Below are 22,547 nucleotides of genomic sequence, written 5' to 3'. Positions count from 1 at the left end.
TAGTTTCAGTTGTACAATATTATGATTTGATATTTGTATAATTGCAAAATGACCACCACAGTAAGTCTAGTTAACATCCATCACCACATGATTGTAATTTATGTTCTGGTGATCTGGACTTTTAAGACCTCTTGTGGCAACTTTCAGATATGCAATACCTGAAAAAAGTGGCTACAGTCACTGTCTGTACATTACACCCCCAGGACTTATTTATCTTACAACTGGAAGTTACCTTTTGACCACCTTCACGCATTTTGCTCAGTCCCCATCTTTTGCCTCTGGTGACCACCAATCTGTTCTCTGTATCTGAGTTCAAATTTTGTTTGTTTTTAGATTCTACATATTGCTGAGATCATATGGTATTTTCTTTTTCTGGCTTATTTTACTTCGAATAATGGCTTCAAAGTCCATCCAAATGGCAAGACTTCCCTTTTTTTATGGCTGAATAATATGCCATTATGTACATGCATACTGCATTTTCTTTACCCATGCATCCATTGATGGGCACTCAGGTGTCCACATCTTGGCCACTGTGACTAATGCTGCAGTGAACATGGGGGTGCTGATATCTTTTTGAGTGAGTGCTTAAACTTCATTCTTCTCAATAACTGAGAACACAGATGGCACCCACCAGAGGAGCCAATGTCAGACAGGTGGCACAAGAGGGAAAGAGGCTAGAACATGGCTCTAATTCACAGCTAACTGTGCCTCTGCTGTAGTACCTCTATCTGCACCTGTGTGGCTGGGTGGGTCAGCCCAGAGAAGCACATCTTGTGTGTATAGCACCCTTCTTTCCAATGAGAGGAAATTGAGCAAGGAACTAATTAAATTCACTGGACAACCCAGTTTAGGAAGCCCTGCTGGGGGTGCTTGGCTTGCAGACAGGACCTTCTTCCCTTAGACAGAAGGTTAATGAGTACAAAGAGCAAAATATCTCAGGAACCTTGGTCTCAGCTCTCGGAACTGCTATCCAAATGGAGCTTGTGCTGGCTTCTAAACTCATTGTTAATCTGAGCAGAACTGTCTCAGCCCAGTCAGGGGCTGCAGAGCCAGGGCAGAGCCAGGGCCGGGTTGTTACTGGCTCCTTCCAGCTGACAGCAGGGCTGGGAGGGAACATCTGCTCTTACATTTTCTGACTCACCGCTGTCTCTGCTGATGGTGCGTTCCTTGGAACTTGCCAGTATGTGCGTACTTGTTCTTGCCAAATCATCCAGGTCGCAGAGTAACACAGTTAGTTGCCACTGTTGTCCACCACATTGTGCCTTAGAGCCTTTAGGCACAGAATGATCAGCTGGTGTAGTAGCAGAAGAAACCACCCCAAGGGAAGAGCCCCAATGGAGAGAGAACTGGCCACTGGCTCAGACCGGCGAACAGCAGTGGTGCCTCTGCCTTTCCCACAAGGATGACCCAAATAAATAAGGACGGACGTGTTGCTTACTGCACATTTGGCTGAACTGCATCAATTCCAACTATGAGGGAAGGCAGCGTACATTAGTTAGAAATACCTCATTACCTTGGCATTTTTAAGAAATAGGGTTTTATGGCAATATACCCTACATTTTTGTATATGGTAATTGGAAGTAACTGCTACTTTTAAAAAGTGTTTTTAAAAGGAAGCTCTGAGACACATTGATAATTAACATCCATTTACACCCTCAATTAAACTGCCAAAGTCCCTAGCAGTTTTCTTTTTTCTCAGGTTACTTAAATAGAGCTCTGTCATTTTGTTTACTCGATTTGTTTACCCCGGCAGCTCTATTTCAATGATAATGAAGAGGAAGACTTGGGCCCCCCCCTCACATCAACTTATCATAAATTCTAAATTTGCCAAATCCAAAATTCTCAATGAGGGTTTATAGTTCATAAATGCCACTTTGGTTTTAAAACCTACCTCTTGAGCAAGGAGAAGACACATTTCTGCTCTAACTACACAGTGAGTCTGCTATACATTGGCTCACAAACTCATCTACTAGCTTATACATTTTTTTCCTATAGTGCAAACATTACAAATAGAGAATACTTGTCGCAGAATTCAGTTTTCAGGAAATGCATCTGTTAAGTAGTACAGGATTATTTAAAAAAAAAAAAAAACACATTCAGCACCTACTTGTGCTGGGTGCTATGAGACCACTGACCAGAATATATCAGTGGCTGCCCTCAAAGAGCCTGGCATCCTGTGTGGGGATGGTATGAGGGGTTCATAGGGCAAGCATGGCTGTGACCTGCTGGAAACCTTCTGGGGTTCAGTGCTGGCAGCACCATGGGACTGTTCTGAGCTGCAAGACCTGGGGAACAAATGTGAGGGCATGAGAGATCACACCATGGCCAAGTGCTTTGCAGGTCTGCAAACCAGTTTCTCCGGATTGCTGCTGAGACAGCTGATGCTTGATTGCTTTACTGGACTCAAATTAGGGGAGATAAAGCACCTATCAATCACTGCCAAGCACAGGAGCAAATGAAGCTCAAAGTCAAAATCTGTATGGTAATCAACAGAGATTAGCTCATTAAAATACATTAAATTCCCTAATTTGAAAATTGATTGCTGCCACCCCACACACCTTCTAAATCTCCTGACAGATTTGTCTGGCATCATTCATCACTTATGACAAAATACCAACAGGGTGGACACACCTTTCACTTAATTATCATACCTTGGCTTTATTTTTTTCTGCACGTGTGGGGTTGACTGAACTCTCTCTTAGCAACAAAAATAGAAGAGGTAAAAATGTTTTCCTTTTATATATAAACTAAAACAATAAAAAAATTGATCAGGATTCCATATAATAATTTCCTATAAAGTCCACACAACTTAACTCTTTTGGGCAAAACAACCTTGAAGCCAGACTCACACTGTTTCTTTTCCCAGCCACACAGCAACGTGCTAACACCCACTAATGAGACATCCTATGGGAAGTTCAGAACCAGCTGAATGTCATCATCATTAAGCTCTGGCCTGCGTGCTTACGGTTTCAGAAAAATAGGAAAATTATATCAGGATCCAGATGTTTGGAGGCCATTGTGTGGTCATTTGTTGGATTTGTTTGTCGGTTTTAAACCTGTATTCACTGTTTTTTAGTTGAATCGAACTTGGACAGCTAACTTAAACACTCAGAATCTCTGTGTCTTCACCTATACAGTAGGAATAATAATGACCTACTTCTTGCAGTCCTGAGGACCAAATGAATAATGTACTTAGTAAACACAATGGTCATCTTTATTAATTTGGATCAAATGAATAAAATACCTAGTTTGGTACTTTAGCACAGTAGTAGGTATTCAATAAACATGTGTTGTTTTGAATTCTTTGTACTTCCCCTCTAGAAATACTAATATCACAGTGGAGTTTTCTAAGTTCAGAGCTATGAAATTCCTGACATAAAATATATTTGCTATGGAGGATTTTCTTTTGGGTTTGGGGAGCCTGTTAGTACCTGGTGAGGTAGTTAGATGCATTCTGATATTGTAAGTTGTCTTTCCTTCCCCAGGTTTGTTGAGATATAAATAATTGACATGTAACATTGCATAAGCTTAAGCTGTACAAGTGATTATTTGCTACATGTATATATTACAAAATGGTCACCACAATAAGATTAAATAACACCACCGTCACCTTATATAGTTACCTTTTTTATTGTTGTTTTTGTGATAACATTTAAGATTTACTCTCCTAGCGAGTTCCAAGTATTGTTAACTGTAGTCACTGGTCTGTGCATGAGATCCCCAGAACTTAATCTACTTATATCGGAAATTTGTGCCCTTTGCCCACCATCACCCATTCCCCCACCCCCAGCCCCTGGCAATTCTGTTTCTATGAGTTCAGCTTTTCTAGATTCCACGTATAAGGGAGAGCATCTGTGTTTGTCTTTCTCTGAGTTATTACAATTTAGCATAATGCCCTTTATGGTTATCCAATGACAAGATTCCCTTTCCTGCATTATATGTATTATATATACACACAGACGCAATGGACTATTATATATTATATAATTATATGTAGTCCATACAATATATATCATATAATTTATAATGTATATAATTATTTTGTATACTTAATACATATTTAACATATAAGTATACGAAATAATTATATACACAAACACAACAGACTGTTATTATAATATATAATTATTATTCATCCATATTAATGTTATTCAGCTATTAAAATGTTTTTTACATAAAACGAAGCTTACGTTTTCTTTATGCATTCATGTGTTAATGGGCTTTCAGATTGTTTCTGTGTCTCGGTGATCGTGAATAGTGCTTCATTGAACATGGGGGTGCAGTTATCATTTCAAGGTAACGATTTCATTTCTTTCAGATATACACTCAGAAGTGGGATTGCTATTTTTAATAGTAGTTTAATTTTTAATTTTTTAAGGTAGCTCTATTTTTAATTTTTTGAGGAAGCTCCAAACTGATTTTCACAGAGATTGAACCAATTTCCATCCCACCAACAGCACCCAGGTGTTTCCTTGTCTCTGCATCTTGGCCAACACTTATCTCTTGTCTGCTTTTTCCCTATTTTTGTTAGTATTTAGCAAATATAGCAGAAAGAAAGGAAAATGACTAGTTAATACAAGAGAGAATGAATCCTCCATTCTTTAACAAGAAAGAAGGGAAAATGTACAAAATGTCGGCATGGAGCTGGAGGCCAGTGATTGGGGCTGCCCCCCTGGTCTCGCGAAACTTATGTACAAGACAGATTACCAGCCATACAGCATCTCATTCTCACATGTGTCATTTCCATAAAGATGGTGCAGAAAGAACACAATGACAAATGCTTACTCAGATCACCAGGGAAAAGACAGATGCTCGTAAAGGGGATGTTGTTGTCAAAGTGAGGTTTTATCTTTTACTTTTAAAATTTTTTTTCAATTACAGTTTTTTATATTCAGTACTGTTTGTGTTCATTTCAGGTGCGCAGCATAGTGCTTAGACAGTCATATACTTTAAAAAGTGGCTCCCTGACATTTCAAGTACCCACCTTGCTCCATACGTAGTTATTACAATATTACTGACTGTATTCCCTGTGCTGTACTTTACATCCCTGTGACTGTTCTGCAACTGCCAATATGTACTTCTTAATCCCCTCACCTATTTCACCCAGTCCCCCAACTGCCCTCCTCTCTAGCAATCATCAGTCTGTTCTCTGTATCTATGAGTCTATTTCAATTTTGTTTGTTCATTTATGTTGTTCTTTGGATTCCACATATAAGTAAAATCATATGGTATTTGTCTTTCTCTGACTGACTTATTCCACTTAGTATAACTTCCTGTAGGTTCATCCATGCTGTTGCAAGTGGAAAGATTTTATTCTTTTTATGACAAAGTAATATTCTATTATATGTACATACCACAGTTTTTTAATCTACTTTTCTATGGATGGGTACTTGGGTTGCTTCCATATCTTGGCTATTGTAAATAAGTTTGCAATAAATATAGTGATGCATATATATTCTTTTGAATTAGTGTTTGGGGTTTCTTCAGATATTTACCCAGAAGTGGAATCACTGGGTCTGAACGCAGATCTATTTTTAATTTTTATATCTTTTGTCTGAGGATAGCCATTCTAACAGATATGAGGTGATACCTCATTATAGTTTTGATTTGCATTTCGCACCTGATTAGGGATATGGGCACATTTTCAGGTTCCCCCTGGGTATTTCTATGTGTCTTTGGAAAAATGTCTTTTCAGGTCCTTTGTTCTCAGCCTTTTACTACTGTCTTCCAGAAAACACACTCATTATCCACCCTTTCCCTCCCCATCCCTCACCAGTCTTCTTTTACAGCCTTGTGCCTGCAGTTTCCAGTAATCATATATATAGTACTGCTTTTACTCTATCCTTTGCTCAGTTCCTAGTTTGGTTATCAGACCTGAAATGCCTTCAGGGTGTTTCTCACCAGTTACTCAGGCCTATTAAGATGGCTGGTTGAGCCCACTGCAGCCATGGAACCCAGGCATTTGAGCCAGCCTGAAATTGTTCTCCATCTTGCAGAACCAATCACCTTCAGGGCCCTCATGCTGATGGAAGTGAGTTTTAAATTGTAGGTCTGGCTGTTTTGTCAAAAGACTGGGCTTTGTCAAATGGGAGAGTGTGGGGATGGTGCTGGCTTGAGCTCTCCCATGAATAAGGAGCACTTCTCTCCACTTGTTATTGGCCATGTCAGGAGCTTTATTAGCAGAGTGTTAAACCACAAGGACAAAGTGGGAAATCACTTCAACTTCCATTTAGAGAGCGCTGAGTTGCCCACCTGACTCCAGAGTGCAAAAAAGGACAGCTGGCTGTGCATAAAAAGGGTTTATTTTACAAATCTGATTCCCTAGAACTCTAGTTAAAATTTTGTGTTTCTTTTTTTAAGGGTCTGATACTAGAATAGTTGTAAGAATACCTGCTTGCTACAAACTTTTTAACTGTTCTAACTTACTGGGATTATGCTACAATTTAGTATGATAAAATAAATTGGTAAGTAAGAAAATAATGGTGTTTGCTTAGTCAAAATATGTTTGTTTCATGTTATTGGAAGGGTACTATTTTCTCACAGGGTTAAGTAACTATTGAATCTTGTATTAGTAGGAAGCGACCATTTATCTAAGTGAATCTCTGTATGAGTCTCAGCCAAGTGATTATCCACCCTATGTCTAGTATATGTACTGCCAGAAACTCTTTCCTCAGACAATAGATCTCACCTGTGCTGTGCTTCATTAGAAATATGTTTTGTGTTAAGCCTCTATTGCTCCTGTTGTTTTTCTGCATACCATTCAGTGTATTTTTTCCTGATAATGCTGTTTGATCCTCATTCTTCATAAAGGGAAGCATCCAGAAATAAATACAACAAGCTAGGTATTGTGTGATAATATGCTTTAATGAATTAGGATTTTATGGCATACATTCATATTAATGTGTGTCAGGAGGAGGCAATTCTATGATTTATTTCATATTCCATGATATATTTATTAGTTTATATTTACTGTATCTTAGAAACCACTACTTAGTTTCTGAAAAGTACATAAACCATATTAAGGGAAAACAATTTGCTAGGAGGAAATCAGGTCTAAAAGCAAATGAAAATAGGACAAATAAGATGATGTCGAAGGTAAGATTAATACTCAAAATACATGCCAGTCACCCAGCTTCCAGCTTTCACAACTCAAGCAAAGAATCAGTTATATGATTCAGAGTCTCCAAAAGATAAAAATAAGAGTAGTGTAACCATTTCTGGTACTGAGACATTTCTTCTGTGGCTCCATGGGAAAACGATGCTGGATGAAGTATTTTGAAATAAAATTTTCAAAATGTCTTTTTATACACTTCCATGAATCTTGAAAAACTTACACACTTATGTAACCACCATCACAATAAAGACATAAAATACTCCCATCACCCCAATATGTTGCCCAGGCTGCTTTGGAGTCAGTTCCCCCAGCCTCAGCTTCTAGCAGCTATTGATCTCATCTTCCTTCCTATAGTTTCACCTTATCTGTAATGTCATGTGAGTAGAATCACACAATATGTGACCTTTTCATCTGGCTTCTGTCATTCAGCATAATGTTTTTGAGATTCATCCATGTTGTATATCAGTGACCCATTCCTTTTCCAACCTGCACCCAGTTCATTTGTCCCTTCACCAGTTAGTGGACATTTGGGTTGTTTCCAGTTGGAGTGCATCTTAGTCCACTTGGGCTGCTATAGTAAAATCTCACTGACCAGGTAGCTTATAAATGGCAGGAATTTATCATTCACGGTTCTGGAGTCTGGGATTTTAACATCGAGGCATAGCAGATTTGGTATCTGGAACAAGCTCAATTCCTGGTTCATAGCTGCTTTTCCAATATATCCCCTCCTGGCAGAAGCACCAAGAGAGCTCTCTGGGGTCCCTTTTAAAAGGGCACTAATCCTATTTACAAGGGCCCCTCCTCACCCTGCCAAGGCTCCACCTCCTAATACCTCGAGGGTTAGGATTTCAATGTGGGGATTTCTAGGGACACGAATACCAGGTTCATTTCCAGAGTGATTATGAATAAGTTGCTATAAATATTCACATACAAGTCTTTATGTGGCTATATGTTGTCATTTCTTTTGAGTAGATACCTAGGTATAGGAATGCTGGATCATATAGTAAGTGTATGTTTAACGTTATAAAAAAAATTACCAAAATGTTTTCTAATGTGGCTGTACCATTTTTCATTCCCACCAGCCATGTGTGAGAGTTCCCATTGCTTCACATCCACATCTGCACTTGATATTCTTAGCTTCTTCTTTCTTTTAAACTTTAGATACTCTAATACTGATATGGCACTGTGACTTTCATTGCTTTCTTTTTATTTGCTTAATCTTCTTTAGTGATATGTATGTTCACGTATTTTTCTTATTTTTTATTGTATTGCCTGTTTTCTTATTGAGTTTAGGAGTTCTTCATATACTCTGACAGTGTTTTATTTTTAAACAGGCTTTTGTTTTACAAATATTTTATGCCAGATTATGGCTTATGTTTTCATTGTTTTAACAATGTCTTTTGAAAAAAATGTTAAGTTTTTGTGATTTCCAACTTGCTATTTTTTTATGATTTGTGTTTTATGTGTCCCATTTAAGAAATCTTTGTCTAACTCAGGACCTCCTATGTTTTCTTCTGTGCATTTTATCATTTTAGGTTTAATATTTGGATTGTGTCAATTTTGAACAGTTTGTCTGTTACATTATTGGAATAAACCTATAAATGAACTTCAAAGATATCTTTCCTGCATAGCTCAGTGGATTGAGCTCGGGCTGCAAAGCAAAGTGTCGCAGGTTCAATTCCCAGTTAGGGTACATGCCTGGGTTGCAGGCCATGACCCCCAGCAACCACACATTGATATTTCTCTCCCTCTCTCTCTCCCCCTTCCCTCTCTAAAAAATAAATAAATAGTATCTTTTTAAAAAAGATATCTTTCCTAAACAGCTTTTAAAGAAAGTCAGTGCCATTGTATTGGGGAAGCTTCACCAAGTGCATAATTTCTCTGTTTTTCTGACATAATTCAGCGACCAATTATAGAGCATCTCAGGAAAGCTTCTTGACTTGGTGTGGGGGGCGGTTCTTACACTTACAAAGTTGCACACAAAATTAATCTACTTGAATTGTTATGAAGAGAGGAACTATAATTTTCATCAGACTTTCAAAGAAGACAATGCACACCACTTACCTCCCAAATGTTAAGGACCATTGACCACGAGTAGGTGTCCACAGCTCATCGCTCATGGGCCAAGCCTAGCCTGCCATCTGTTTTGTAAATAAATTTTACTTCAACATTGCCATACTAACTTGCGTTGTTTTATCACAGCTCTCCCCCTACAATAGGGAGGTTGAGTCATCAGGACAGACACTATAAGGCCCATCAAACCTGAAATATTTATCAGGTCTTTTACAAGAGAAGAGATAAACTGTATATTCTTCAGGTTAACCTGAAAAAATAGAAATTTTATCAACCAGATTTCTATTAAGTTCTGTGTGTGTTGAATTCAAGGTTACACTCTTGGATAGTACCTGGAAAGCAGGTGGATATTGTTGATGGTTACATACAGAACTCCATATTTTAACAGTTGAAAGCTCTAAGAAGCACGCACTCTTGACTGGAAAGCTACCCTCTTTTTCCTCACAAAGAAGACCAAGGAAGATTACAATGAGCTTGTAAATATCCAGTTATCCTTGCAAAATTATCTGAAGGTCACTCAAAGGAGGGATCCTGGTGCTCCATTTTACATCACAGAACATGGCTGCAATAATTTAAATTAAGACATATTTTAAGTGGTCCTTATCATATGCCCAGCATTGAACTTTGAGCTATGTGGTTTTGGTTATAGATATAATGGTTGAAAATGGTCCTCTAAAATGAATTAGGTGACTTCCTACATAGGAAGTTAGCTAGAAGCCATTAAAACACACTTACTGTTTGTTATTATTGTTTTTTAATGGTATGTCTGAAGTCCTTCTTTGTAGAATGAATTTGATGTTTGTTAAAGCTACTCCTGACTCATGACAGTAAAACCATGTTGTTGGCAACTGGAAGTCTTTAGTTTTCCTTTACAGAAGGTTCAATAGCATCTTAGTGTTACAGGGTGCAGCCAAGAGGGGGGACCCCAAATGGGCATTTGAAATGGGGTCCAGAACTTAAGGTGTCCAGGAGATTTTGGGATGTCTCCATCCCCCCCCCAGGGTGTGGGTTGGGGGAAGGGACAAATGGAGCAGGGCCATTGAGAGCTGTTTAGCATAGCAACAGCCTTGCAGCTAACCTCTGGCTTGTTCATTTAACATATCTATAGCCTTGGGCTGGTCGCTTAGATATGTTAAATAGCTGTGATCGGCTCTAAGCCAGGGGAATCGAAGTAACTTTCCCACCCAGATGTAACTGGGGGGGTGGGTCCCCTGAGTAGAGCGCCTGTATGGGAGCTCAGAGAGGATTGGCTCCAGGACATGGGGCCACACCTGCCCAGACTCATGATGGCAGCCCAGTAAAGCTGGAAGGATACAAGTTCTGGCATGTGAAGCCGAGTGTGGGAGGAGTCAGAAATGAGGCTGCAGAGGAAGATTGGCTGGGGGGATTTAAAACCCAGATTTGGCGGCCATTGAGAAGGAGAACCATGCTGCTTTAGGAAGGAGAACCATGCGCAACCCTGGGAGGAGGAGAACCACGCGGACTTGATGGAGTGGAGACTCCTGCAGCCCTGAGAGAGGGAGAACCACGTGGCAGCCCTGAGGGAGAGAACCACGCGTCTTTAGCAGAGTGGAGACTCCCGCATCCCAGAGAGAGGGAACCACGCGGCAGCCCTGGAGGAGAGAACCACGCAGCCTGGCAGAGTGGGGACCCCCACAGCTTTAGAAGGGGGAACCACCACCTGGTTTTAGCAGAAATCCCGGCGACTCAGCTGAGGGTGCCAGGAACCCAGGGAGCTCTCCCAGTCGAGATCGAGTACTAACTGGGAAGAACCAGAGGACTACCTAAGCCATGGACTTCTATTTCCTTTCCTGAGATACGGTACTCTGGACTGGGCAAAGGGGGAAGGAAGGAAGGACTGTGTGTTTGTGGGTGTTTTTAGGGACTTTGGGATTTTGGTGAAGACATTAGGTTACTACTTTAAGTTTGTATAGCATTAAATAAACATTTCCTTTCCTTTTCACAAATCTCTGGCATTGAGAGATGTCTTTCCTCTGGCGGCGGACATAATGGACCCAGGGCCTTCTTTCAATAATAGTATATCATCCAGGCCCCCCTTGTTGTGTTCTGTAACATTAGCAATTAAAGGCACACTTTTAAAAATGTGTGAGCCAGAAGACATTTCTCTTTTTCCCTGAGTCCCCAAAAATTATTTCTACAAACTCAGATTTTTTTGTGTGTTTGGTGCTGATTCTGAGTTCAACCTAATCTCTAACACCATCTTATTCTTTACAGATTTTTTGATGGAGTAGTAGAATATTGTATTGGTCAGTATTGAAGAGCTATATCTAAAGATTACCTCATTTAGAATATTGTTTCAGAAGCCCAGTCTTTATATAGAAGAAAACAGGCTTTCTCTTTTAATGAAATGCTCAATAAGTTAAATGTGTTTATATTTAGAAGGGAATAAAGAGTTGTCCTTTTGAAAATGATATTAATGCTCACAGCAAGAACAAGATAGTTCAGGGCCATACTCATACCCATGGAATTGATGGAAACACTTTTTTTTTTACCACCTTAACCCATTTTGCCCACCCCAATCCCCATCTTTGGTAATCACCAATTTATGTTCTTTATATATGAGTTTAGGTTTCTTTTTGATTGAACATAATAAGTAAAATTATACAATATTTGTCTTTTTCTGTCTAAAGGAAACACTTTTAAATTGACTAGACCCTAAACTCAATGTGTTAGTTTCCACATCTTTTTTGTCCTTATTTCCTAGTTCAGCGCCTATCACACAGTAGGAATGAAATGAATGAATATTTCCTTGACCCAGTTAAAAAGTTACTTGGGCAGGATCCAAGATAGTGGATGAATAAGTGGAAGCTACACTAACCTCCTCCCAGGACCAATCTGGAATTACAACTAAATTGTAGAGAAATCAGTCTAAATAACCAACTGAACACTAGCTGGAGAGAAAAAATCACTTCGCCACAATGAGACTAGTAGGGAGTGCAGAGGAGGCACAAGAGGGCTGCCTAGGCTCCCATGGGTGGCAACTGAAGTTCCAGAGGGAGAGTTCAGTGGCCCAGGTTTCCCCCTGTGAAGTGTGGGGTCTAAACCCCAAGCTAGGCTCCCTAGACTACAACACTAGAGCCAGAAATGAACCCTGATAACATCCAGCTATGAAAAGTTGCAGATAACAGCCAGCTGAGAAAAGTTGCATTCTGTCTTCCAGGAAGAGACAGCTGGAGACTCAGATAGCCTCTTAAAGGGCCAATGCACAAATTTTTGTTTGCAACCACTTACACTGAGCTCTAGCAGAGGGAGGACAGAGTGGAGTGGAGACACTCTGGGAGAGCTGGGTTTGGTGGCTCTAGGGAGAGAACTGAAGGAACAGCCACCAGGATCCCTGTACTGAGTCATTCCCCATACTTCAGAGATTGTCATCCTCAGGCAGAGCACTCCTCTCCAAGTGGCATTAGCCTGAGGGGAAGCAATAGCCCCACCCACAGGAATTACTATGGCCCACCCTGTGGAGCTTAAGCTGCACTGCTGATTAGGCCAGGAGGCTTTATCACTGATTAGGTTACAACTAAGGCAGATCTCTGGGACCTCTATGAGACTTGAGCTGACCCTCTTCAGGGCCAAAGCCAGCCTTGGTATGTACCCTTGCTCTTTCTGCACACAAACAGTCTCAGAAGAGGGATCCACAAGCTGTAGATCACTGATAGCTCCAAACAGGTTGACCAGAGCCAGTTACAAGCCATTTCTGACAAAGGCCTATACCAGGATCTTTGTAGATCTACCTGACACATAGAAACAAATACAAAGAAGCAGCCAATATGGGATGGCAAAGAAACAGGCCCCAATTGAAAGAACAAGAAAATTCCTGAGAAGAAGAACTAGATGAAATGGAAGCAAGCCAATTTGTTTATAGATAGAGAACTTAGAGTAATGATTATAAGGATACTTGACAGCATGAAAGAAGACATAGAAACCATAAAATAGGACCAAACATAAAGAATGCACTATCTGAAATAAATAATACGCTGAAAGGGATAAACAATAGGTTAGATGAAGCAAAGGACTGAATCAGTGATTTGGAAGTCAAAGTAGGAAAAAAACACAAGGCAGAGAAGCAAAAAGGAAAAAGAATTTAAAAAAATGAGAGCTTACGAAACATTTTGGACAACATGAAGCATAACAACATCTATATTATGGGAATACTAGCAGGAGAAGAGAGCAAGCAAGGAACTGAAAATGTATTTGAAGAAATAGTAACTGAAAACTTCCCTAATCTAGTGAAGGAAAAGACACACAAGTCCAGGAAGCTCAGAGAGACCCAAACAAGTTGGAACCCGAAGAGGCCTACACCAAGACACATCATAAGTAAAATGACAAGGCTTAAAGACAAGGAGAGAATCCTAAAAACTGCATGAGAAAAGCAGGTAGTTACATACAAGGAAGTACCAATTAGACTATCATCTGATTTCTCAACAGAAATATTTCATTCCAGAAGGGAGTGTGTGAAATATTCAAGGTGATGAAAAGCAACAACCTACAATCAAGTCTACATTACCTAGCAAGTCTGTCACTTGAAATGGAAGGTGAAATAAGGAGTTTCCCAGACAAAAAGAAGCTAAAGAAATTTGTTAACACCAAACCAGTACTGCAACAAATGTTAAAGGGCTTGCTTTAAGAGGAAGAAGAAAGAGAAGATAAAGAAAGAAAGAAAAAAAAACAGAGGAACAGAGTCTGACAATAAAATGGCACAATAGATGAGTGGATAAAACAACTATGGAACATTTATACAATAGAATACTACTCAGTCACAAAAAAGAAGAAAATTTACCTTTTGTGACAGTATGAATGGACCTGTAGAACATTATGCTAAGTGAAATAAACCAGTCAGAAAAAGACAAGTACCATATGATTTCAGTCATATGTGGAATCTAATGAACATACTGAATTCACATGGAAAATTGGAACAGATTTATAGATGGAGAACAGGGTGACAGGGGTGGTGGTGGTTAGGGGGTAGAGAGATTGAGCAAAAAGGAAAAAGGACTCATGGGCATGGACAACATTATGGTGATTGCTGGGGAGAGGGGGTGTAAGGGGACTAAATGGCAATGGAAAACAATTCAATAAATATTAAATAAAAAAAATAAAATAAAATAAAAAGTTTCTTAGGCAATCTGTAAGTACTTAATGACATTAAGTACACATGTAGCCAGAATTCCCAGCCTGGGTATTTTTCTAGAGACATTCTCACACAGAACTGTAAAAGTGCATGCAGGAGGATGCTGATTGTGGTCTGTTTGTAATACTAAGCTGGAGATAGTCTAGGTGTCCATCCCTAAGGAAGTGAGTAAATATATATGTATAATGTGAAATACAGTGGGACCTAGGTTCTCGAACTTAACTTGTTCTGGAAAACTGTTCAAGAAGTGATTTGTTTGAGAATTGAATCTCCATTGTTTGTCACCTGAGAGATTTGAGACTGATTGTACAGGTCCTACATTCATGAAAGCATGAAACCCTTCAGCACGGAAGGGTTGTTGGGTAGAGAATCGAGACCTGAAGTTTTGTTAGACAGCTGAGATTAAAAAAAAGTAAGAAAAACAATGAGATTTATAGCTGACACATTTATGTAGTTTAAAGTGCACGGACATTTAATATAACATACTTGGAGGCCGGGTATCAGAAGGTATGAGCTCATCGACTCTGGAGTCAGGCTTCAGGGGCCCAAATCACAGTTCCACCACCTACACTGCTTATTTTAGGCAAGTTACTTAATCTTTGTGCCTCAGTTTTCTTATTTGCAAAATGGTGATACTTCCTTGTGTTGTTATCCAGATTAGATGAGTTAAGGTAGGCAAAGTATTTAGAACATAGAGAAAGTGCCCCATAAGTGTTATCTATTATAACTGTTGTTAAAAAGGGATATGCATATCAAACACTTTAGCATATGTGACCAGGGTTTAAGGGAAAGGGAGTGGTATTTGGAGATGAAGAGGGGAAGGAGGAAAGAGAAAGTTACTTTGAGCCTACCGTTTGAGGCAGGGGATCTTAATTTGTGACACTGGGAAGAGTAAACTTTTACATTTCCCTAAGTATCTGAGATTCCAAAACTTCAATACCACTTTCAGACACTGGATACCTATGTCTAGACCTGTCCTCATTACAGTGTTTGAAAGCCTATTCTTCGATCCTTCTATATAAAGATTTATTATTCCTTAATCTTTCAAGGTTACTAGAAATTTGATTAAGTGTTGAATTGATGAGATCTCTGCTGATCTCTTCTGATTTCACTTTTTCCTTGTCACTTTGTTCACCTCACCAGGGTTGGTCTTTTTTGGGGGGTTGGGGTTCTGGTAATCTCTGACAAGCCACTAGAAGGGAGAGGCCCACATTTGCTATGACATATACTATAAATAAAACTAGTTTTAAACTTCCAGCAATATGTAGATAAGCTAGGGATGAGAAATCTTTTCCTCAAAGTGCCCAATATGGAATTTTGAAAGGTCACTGAATAATGAATGGTTTCTAGTGGAATTTGAAGTCTTCCTAATCAATCTTATTCTTCTGAGCCCCCTATCTCACCAGTGTAAAGGGTGAAATGAGGAGACACATTCAATCTTTATATAGTCCAAAATATCTATTCAGATGTAAGCAGCAAGCACAGAGGGACCAAATATGACTGGGTCTCAGTCAGTGGTTCCTCAACATGGAGGCAGTGTTGGTTGTGAGGTTTGTTGCAAGTAATTGGCTTCTACTAACAATGTTTTGTGCATATATGAGTTGATTAAGGTTATTCCTATACTAGTTTGCTTCTCCATCACTTGCATTTTGTATCAGAATTTCATGAGGAAGCAGAATGGACCCAGATACAAATCAAGAGGCATTAATGAAGAGACTGTCTACATAGCATAGACAGGTTAAAGGAACACACAGGAAATTGCAAGGCTCTCAACACTGATGTGGCTAGAAGATACCCCCCACCCACCTTGCTACCAAGGGCTGAAAGGAAAGGGTTACTGGAATTCATTAGAACTGGAGGAGGTGCCACCTAATGTAAGCTGTCACAGCCAGTGTAGCACAGTCCTATCAGGAAGTGAGCAGGAGAGAAGCACCCCAACCTCTCTCTGCTACAGCTCTAAGATTTCCTGTTTTTGTGTCTCCCATTGGCCCAATCCAATCAGAAGGCAGTAGCAGGGTTGTCTAGGAGATGTAACCCACAGGGTCCAGGACAGAGAGGTGCAGAGAATGGGTTAGGGAGGGCAAATGGAGCATTATCAGCATACATTTCCATTTTCCTTCCTCCCTCCCTCCCTTCTTCTTTTTTTTTTTAACAAGGAGAAAAAGAAGTTTTATAATTTCACTTAAACAGTTAAATTAAAATATTGATGAATCAAACAAATCATAGTGAAATGCCACTACACATTTATTTGCATGATTAAAATGAAAAAGGGAGGCTATATTAAATGTCGGCAAGGATACAGAGTGGCCAGAACTCTCATTTCATGCAAGTGGGAAATATAATTTTTTTGGAAAATTCTTTGTTACTGTCTTCTTATGCTGTGCCTACCTACACTCAAGAACACCTCTCATTATGTGCTTTATCGAGGAGAGCACACACAACACCAAGACCCACAAGTGCCAGTGTGAAGGCAGCATTATTCCAGCTCTTAATTAGAGCCAACCCAGATATCCATCAAAAGGAGTGAAGAAATAAATCATGGTGTACTCTGTCCCTGGAATATTACATAGGATGAAAAAGACAAACTACTGCAGGAGATGCAGGGTACAGTGATAAACTCATCGATCAGTGCAATCTCACAGACTTCCCAGGCAGGCACCAAAGATCCCATATTAGATTCAAAGAAAAATTTCCCAGTCTTAAAGTGACAACAGTGCTATTTTTCCTTCTTGTTAAAAAAAAATTAAAATCAACAACTAAAAAAAAAAGAAATACAGAGTATCAACTAGCTCATTTCTGTCTAACTCACCTCCTAGAAATTATGTTCATGTGCCTGAGAACTGAAGTTACTTAATCAGAGGCTTGAGATTTGTAAGCTGAGGAAGGCACTGAGGTTTGCTGTGGTCGGTGTAGGTGACAGTGGGATGAGGGCCTTGCACAGTGGGGTTGAGAATGAAGGTCAAGTTTTGGGAGCAGTGTCATTTTGGGCTTTGAGTTTTCAGAGGGTGAAATATTTATTCCTGAATTTCCTACTGCAAAAGGCTATCCATGTTTTATTTTTTAAAACTTTTGTTTTACTTTCCATGCTTTTAGATCATATTTCTTCATGTCTTCAACCTTTCCAGAACCAACAACAATAAATTTCTTGCAGTCAAGAAAAATATTAGGTTTAATCATGAATCAAAGAGTCACCATCCCACCTACCTCTATCAACCTCACCAAAACGAGCAAATCAAAATTCTTTCACAGAAATGAAAAAGGATTGTCAATCAAATCTGGGAGTGGCTGCTAGATTGCTTGAGAGTCCAGACCAAAACTTTCAGTGACATAACAACAAGATGATTAATTTTAAAGTCTCTATTCTTCCCCACCAATTTGTAAAGCTCGCATAAAGGGAGATAAAAGGACTAACTATAAAAAAAAATACATAAATGCTCCTGACTCGCTGTTGTCTGCATTACTAAGTTCAATCAAACGTTTGAATGAGAATAACACAGAACAATAAAAAGTTCAGACACCCGAATCTGCAGCCTTTGCCTTGGTTGTATCTCCTCCCCCACGGTATACAGTGTTCCAATCACCCCATCTATCACAAAGAGGGTTCTAGTTTGCTATTAAAAAATCAGACATAGAAGGCTATCAGACACACTTTCCATGCTGGCAGCTTTCACCAAAGCTGCCTGCCCTATGGTCACCTGGGACAACCAGGTGCCAGACTCCACAGTTGTCTTTCAATCTTGAGCCCCCAAGCCCTTCTGAAATATTTATTTTTAAAGATTTTATTTATTTTTTTAGAGAGGGAATGGAGAGAGAAAGAAAGAGAGAGAGAGAGAGAGAAACATCAATGTGCGGTTGCTGGGGGTCATGGCCTGCAACCCAGGCATGTACCCTGACTGGGAATCGAACCTGCGACACTTTGGTTCACAGCCCGAGCTTAATCCACTGAGCTACACCAGCCAGGGGTCCTTCTGAAATATTTTGTATTTCTGACTCTCCTCCCTGGGGGCAATTATTCTCACACTTCTCCTTTAGTACATCATAGCCGAATCATACTAGAATCTGTTTCCCAGCCTGGTGGTTCTCCTGAGTTCCATAGCATCACGGCCTCTTGAGCCAGGGTACCCTCAATCTCTTCGGTCCTCCCCATATCCTAACCTGACACTGATTAATTAGTTTTGGAATCTAAGGAAACTGATGTGCATGTCCCATTTCCCATGCAGAATTGTGGGAAAAGAACTCATATGGGTATCCAAGAGACCTGGGTTTGGACCCCAGGAGCACCATTTACTATATAATCTTTAAATTCATTCACACACAGCCCTCACTTACAAAATAGAGATCATGTCTACCTCACTGAGCATTTTGAGACTTAGAGATAAGAACATGTAAAATGTTCATCAGCCTCTCCCTCTCCACTGTATCATTCACTAGAAGATACAAACATGCAAAGACAACTCTCATTCAAGGAAACAAGAAATGAAACTCTGTTCACCCTTCTGCCCTCTCCAGCTTGTAATTCATTTTCCTTCTTTTCTCCAACCCTCCAAACACTAGTAGTGAGTCTGTGCTCACTACTGCCACTTATCCTTTCCTTGCCATTTACTTCTGAAGTCACTCTGTTTGGCTAGTTTTCATTCCTATAGCTTTGCAAACAACCCTAGTCAAGGTCACTGATGCCCTCTATGTTGCTAAATCCAATGGTCAGTTCTTGGCCTCTCAGCAGCTCTGGCACAGCTGGCCACACTGCTCTCCTTGACTTGGCTTCTAGGATTCGACTTCCGTTCTGTCACCTTCTACTCCATCTCCTTTGCTGAGTGCTCCTCACCCCTTGCTGTTAAACCCTGGAGGGCCCTGACTCTTCTTGCCCTTGGACTCATTTCACTGTAGACCTCACACATGATCAGAAATTTAAATACCTCTGTAGTAAATACATACATACATATATACATATATGCCTATAGATATACACACATATATACATACCTCTGTATGCTGGAGGCCCTCAAATTTATACATCCAGACATTTTCCCTAGACCTCCCCAGAGTCCAGTGACATCCTCACTGCTGGTTTTGTCTCTCAAACACCACATCCAACCCATTAGCAAGTCCCAGTAAAACCAATCCAGACTCTGGCCACTTCTCCCCATCTTTTCCTGGTCCAAGCCACCATTGTCTGTTGCCTGGTCTATTAATATAGCCTCCTTGCTGGTCTTTCTTCTTCTGTGTTTGCCAGTCTCCCCTACATCATCACAACAAGAGTCATCATGCTACAATGTGGGACAGATTATGTCACCCTTTTGCTGTTCCTTTCAGCCAGTTTAAAAGCCAAAACCCTCTATGGTGTGCATTTGCTACCTTTCTTCCTACTCTCACTGTCACTCGGCAGCAGCCACACTGGATCTCTTGCTGCCCCTCAAACACACTAAGCAGGTACCTGCCTCAGAGCCTTTGTACTTGCCATTTCCTCTATTGGAAAACCCTTCCCCCAGACACCTAAGGTCTCATTCCCTTGTTCTCTTCAAGTCTCTGCCCACATAGTAGAAAGATCTTTGTAGCATCTCCTTGCCCTCCCCTGGCCTTCTTTGTCCCCCTTGTCCTGCCTTAAAAATAAAAATATATATATATTTTTGTTAATTTATTATCTTCCTCCCATCATTAAAGATAAAGTCCTTCAATAATGTATGAAACCTATGTCTCACTTTCCTGTCTAACCAAATGGGTAAAAAAGTCCATTTCCGTAGCTACCACCTAAGGACACTGCAAGAAGCAGACATATTAGATATAGAAGTAATTGTTAATAAAATGTAAGGCATTAATTCTATAATCATCACCATTAATAAAGAAAATTCTAGGGTGTTTTCTGCTTCTACTCTCTTTGGGTACCTGCCTGTAGAAAGGCTTCTTTTCTTACAACTGGGGGGAAACCCAGATTTCTCCTTGCAGACAACAGAGAGGGTAGCTGAGGCTGCTGAGGAGCTGAGTAGGCCAGGAAATGGGGTGAGTGGCTGTGAACAAGCTTTGGTGTACTTCAGAACCTTAATTTCCAAATATGTCAAAAATGAGGTATTTATGATACCTCTAATGTCTTGGCTCTCTGAGTTGATACAATTAAAGGAAATACAAATGCTTCATCTACACAAAAGTTCTAGCAAAGGGACTAGATGTAGGATGCTAATGCCAACATATTCTAGTTGTCTAGCCTATAACCTTGGGTAAGTTGCTTCATGCCTCTGACCTCTGTTTCCTCACGTGTAAAGCAAGGTGCTAACACAACCTGTCTCTTTGGGTTGCAGTGTAGTCAACTGCAAAGCACCTAGAATGTGACCTGACTATGCTAGTAAATGTTACTTACCTTTATTATTCTAACAAATGAAGAAAAAGTAATAGAAAGTATAGAAAGACATAGTTTAAAACTCTGTAACATGTGAATGATTGGAGTATCCGAAGGAGCATTGGGAACAAATTGAGCAGAAGCATTATCTAAGCAAAGATTGCTATTCACCTGAGGGAGTAGGAAAATAGAGACCAAAACAAACAATTAGGAGAAAATTAACTTAGAGAAAACAGTTTCTGCAAAGGGAAGAGAAGTTGAAAAAAATGACCATGAATATCCTTAGCAAGACAAGAAAAGATGCTGCACCCATGAATCAAGAACACAATGCTACTTCTCAAGGAAAACTCAGAAAACAATAAGAACCATTAAAATGTTTTGAACTATGACTGCAGAAATTTTTAAAAGTAGAAGAAATGGATATAAAATTGGGGAAATGATTCCCCCCCAAACAGACCAAAATATCAAAGATATAGAAAAAAGGCAAAAAAAAGTTTTTCTTTAAAATTACAGAATCAGTCCAGGAGGTACCACATCTTAATAATGGATTTTCTAGGGAGAATTAAAAAGAAAAACAGAGGGGGAAGTACTCAGCAATGAAATTATCATAGAAAATTTCCCAGAGCTAAAGGACATGAGTTTCCTGATTGAAAACACTTGCTGAACACCTGGCACAATAGATGAAAATAAATCAATGCCATGTCACATAACTGTAAAATTTTAGAACAGTGGGAGCAAAATAAAGATCTGACCAAAAAAAAAAATCAAGCATAAATGGTCAGAAATCATAATGGCTTTGGATTTCTCAAATATTGACAGAAGACAATGAAGTAATACTTTCAAGTTGTGAAATATATTCCAACTGTGATTTTTATGCCCAGCCAAATTATCAATAAAGCATAGGGATAGAATAAAGTCATTTCAAACATGTGAAATGTTTGTTGTGTGAGCCAGATTTTGCCACACAACAAACAGCCACAAGCTCACAAAGCCATATATGATGGATATTTTATTATTCCACATGTTTATGGTTTAGCAGAGATAATCTCCTTCAGGCTGTAAGTCTGGAGGTCAGCTGGTAAGGCTCTGATTTGTGTGTAAATACTGAATATCGATCTAAACAAAATCACAATATAACTGTATTTGGAGAATGGGGACATGGAAAGGGAGAAAATGTGTGGTACGGCGGGAGAGGAAAGAGAGCCAAAGCCTCACTTTAGAGACAGAGTAACACAGTAGAAAAATTTTAATAATAACTGCTGTAAAAAAATAGCAATCACTTTTCATGCCCATTCTACCCTCGATTCTCTAGTGATAATGAATTAATTCTAGTTGTTCCAATTAGCCAGTTTCTCTTACCTTAGGGCCTGGGTTATGTTTTTTTTTTCTTTTTTTCTTTTTCTGCACTGCCAACTCCAGCTTGCATGGCTAGCCCCTCCCTCTCTTTCAAGATTGTCACTAGCTTTCACTTCTTCTCAGCGAGCAGTCCCCCCTATGTACTCCTATAGAAACATATGCCTACCACCATCAAATAATTTGCATAATGATGTGAAAATTGCTCCTGTACCTGTCAGTCTCAGTGTTAACCCTGCAAGCCCAGCTAATTATTGGATGCCTCGTACCAGCACAATACCTGGCACTTAAACAATATTCAATATATAGTTATTCCTTCAGAAATTTTATTTACAATTGTTCAAAAACCCTTTTACACACATCTTGGAAGAATTCTTATGCAGATAAAATGCCATAACAGATGTGAAAACACCTTAGAAAGCTAAAAGTACTATGAAAAGAATAACATACAATAAAATGAAAGAGAAGTTTCAGAAAAACCTTGAATGTATAAAGAGAAAAAGAGACAACCACATCTTTCCCCTACC

The 22,547-nt window shown here is 39.5% G+C and overlaps 1 protein-coding gene and 1 long non-coding RNA gene across 7 annotated transcripts in view; one reads left to right on the top strand and one right to left on the bottom strand.

The window, feature by feature from the left end:
* The window catches only part of CALN1 (calneuron 1), a 487,378-nt gene that overhangs the window by 338,643 nt on the left and 126,188 nt on the right, over positions 1-22,547 (top strand). The gene's annotated exons all lie outside the window — the stretch shown is intronic.
* LOC118499552 lies at positions 9,686-11,941 on the bottom strand. The gene is made up of 2 exons (XR_004902047.1): positions 11,262-11,941; positions 9,686-10,077 (listed from the first exon to the last, which is right to left on the bottom strand). It is a non-coding gene; the product is annotated as an uncharacterized LOC118499552 (long non-coding RNA).

The sequence above is a fragment of the Phyllostomus discolor genome, chromosome 3 (genome assembly GCF_004126475.2).
Source record: "Phyllostomus discolor isolate MPI-MPIP mPhyDis1 chromosome 3, mPhyDis1.pri.v3, whole genome shotgun sequence".
Taxonomy (NCBI): Eukaryota; Metazoa; Chordata; class Mammalia; order Chiroptera; family Phyllostomidae; genus Phyllostomus; species Phyllostomus discolor.
Note: the sequence above shows the minus strand (reverse complement) of the source record. Positions and strands in the feature narration are given on the sequence as shown.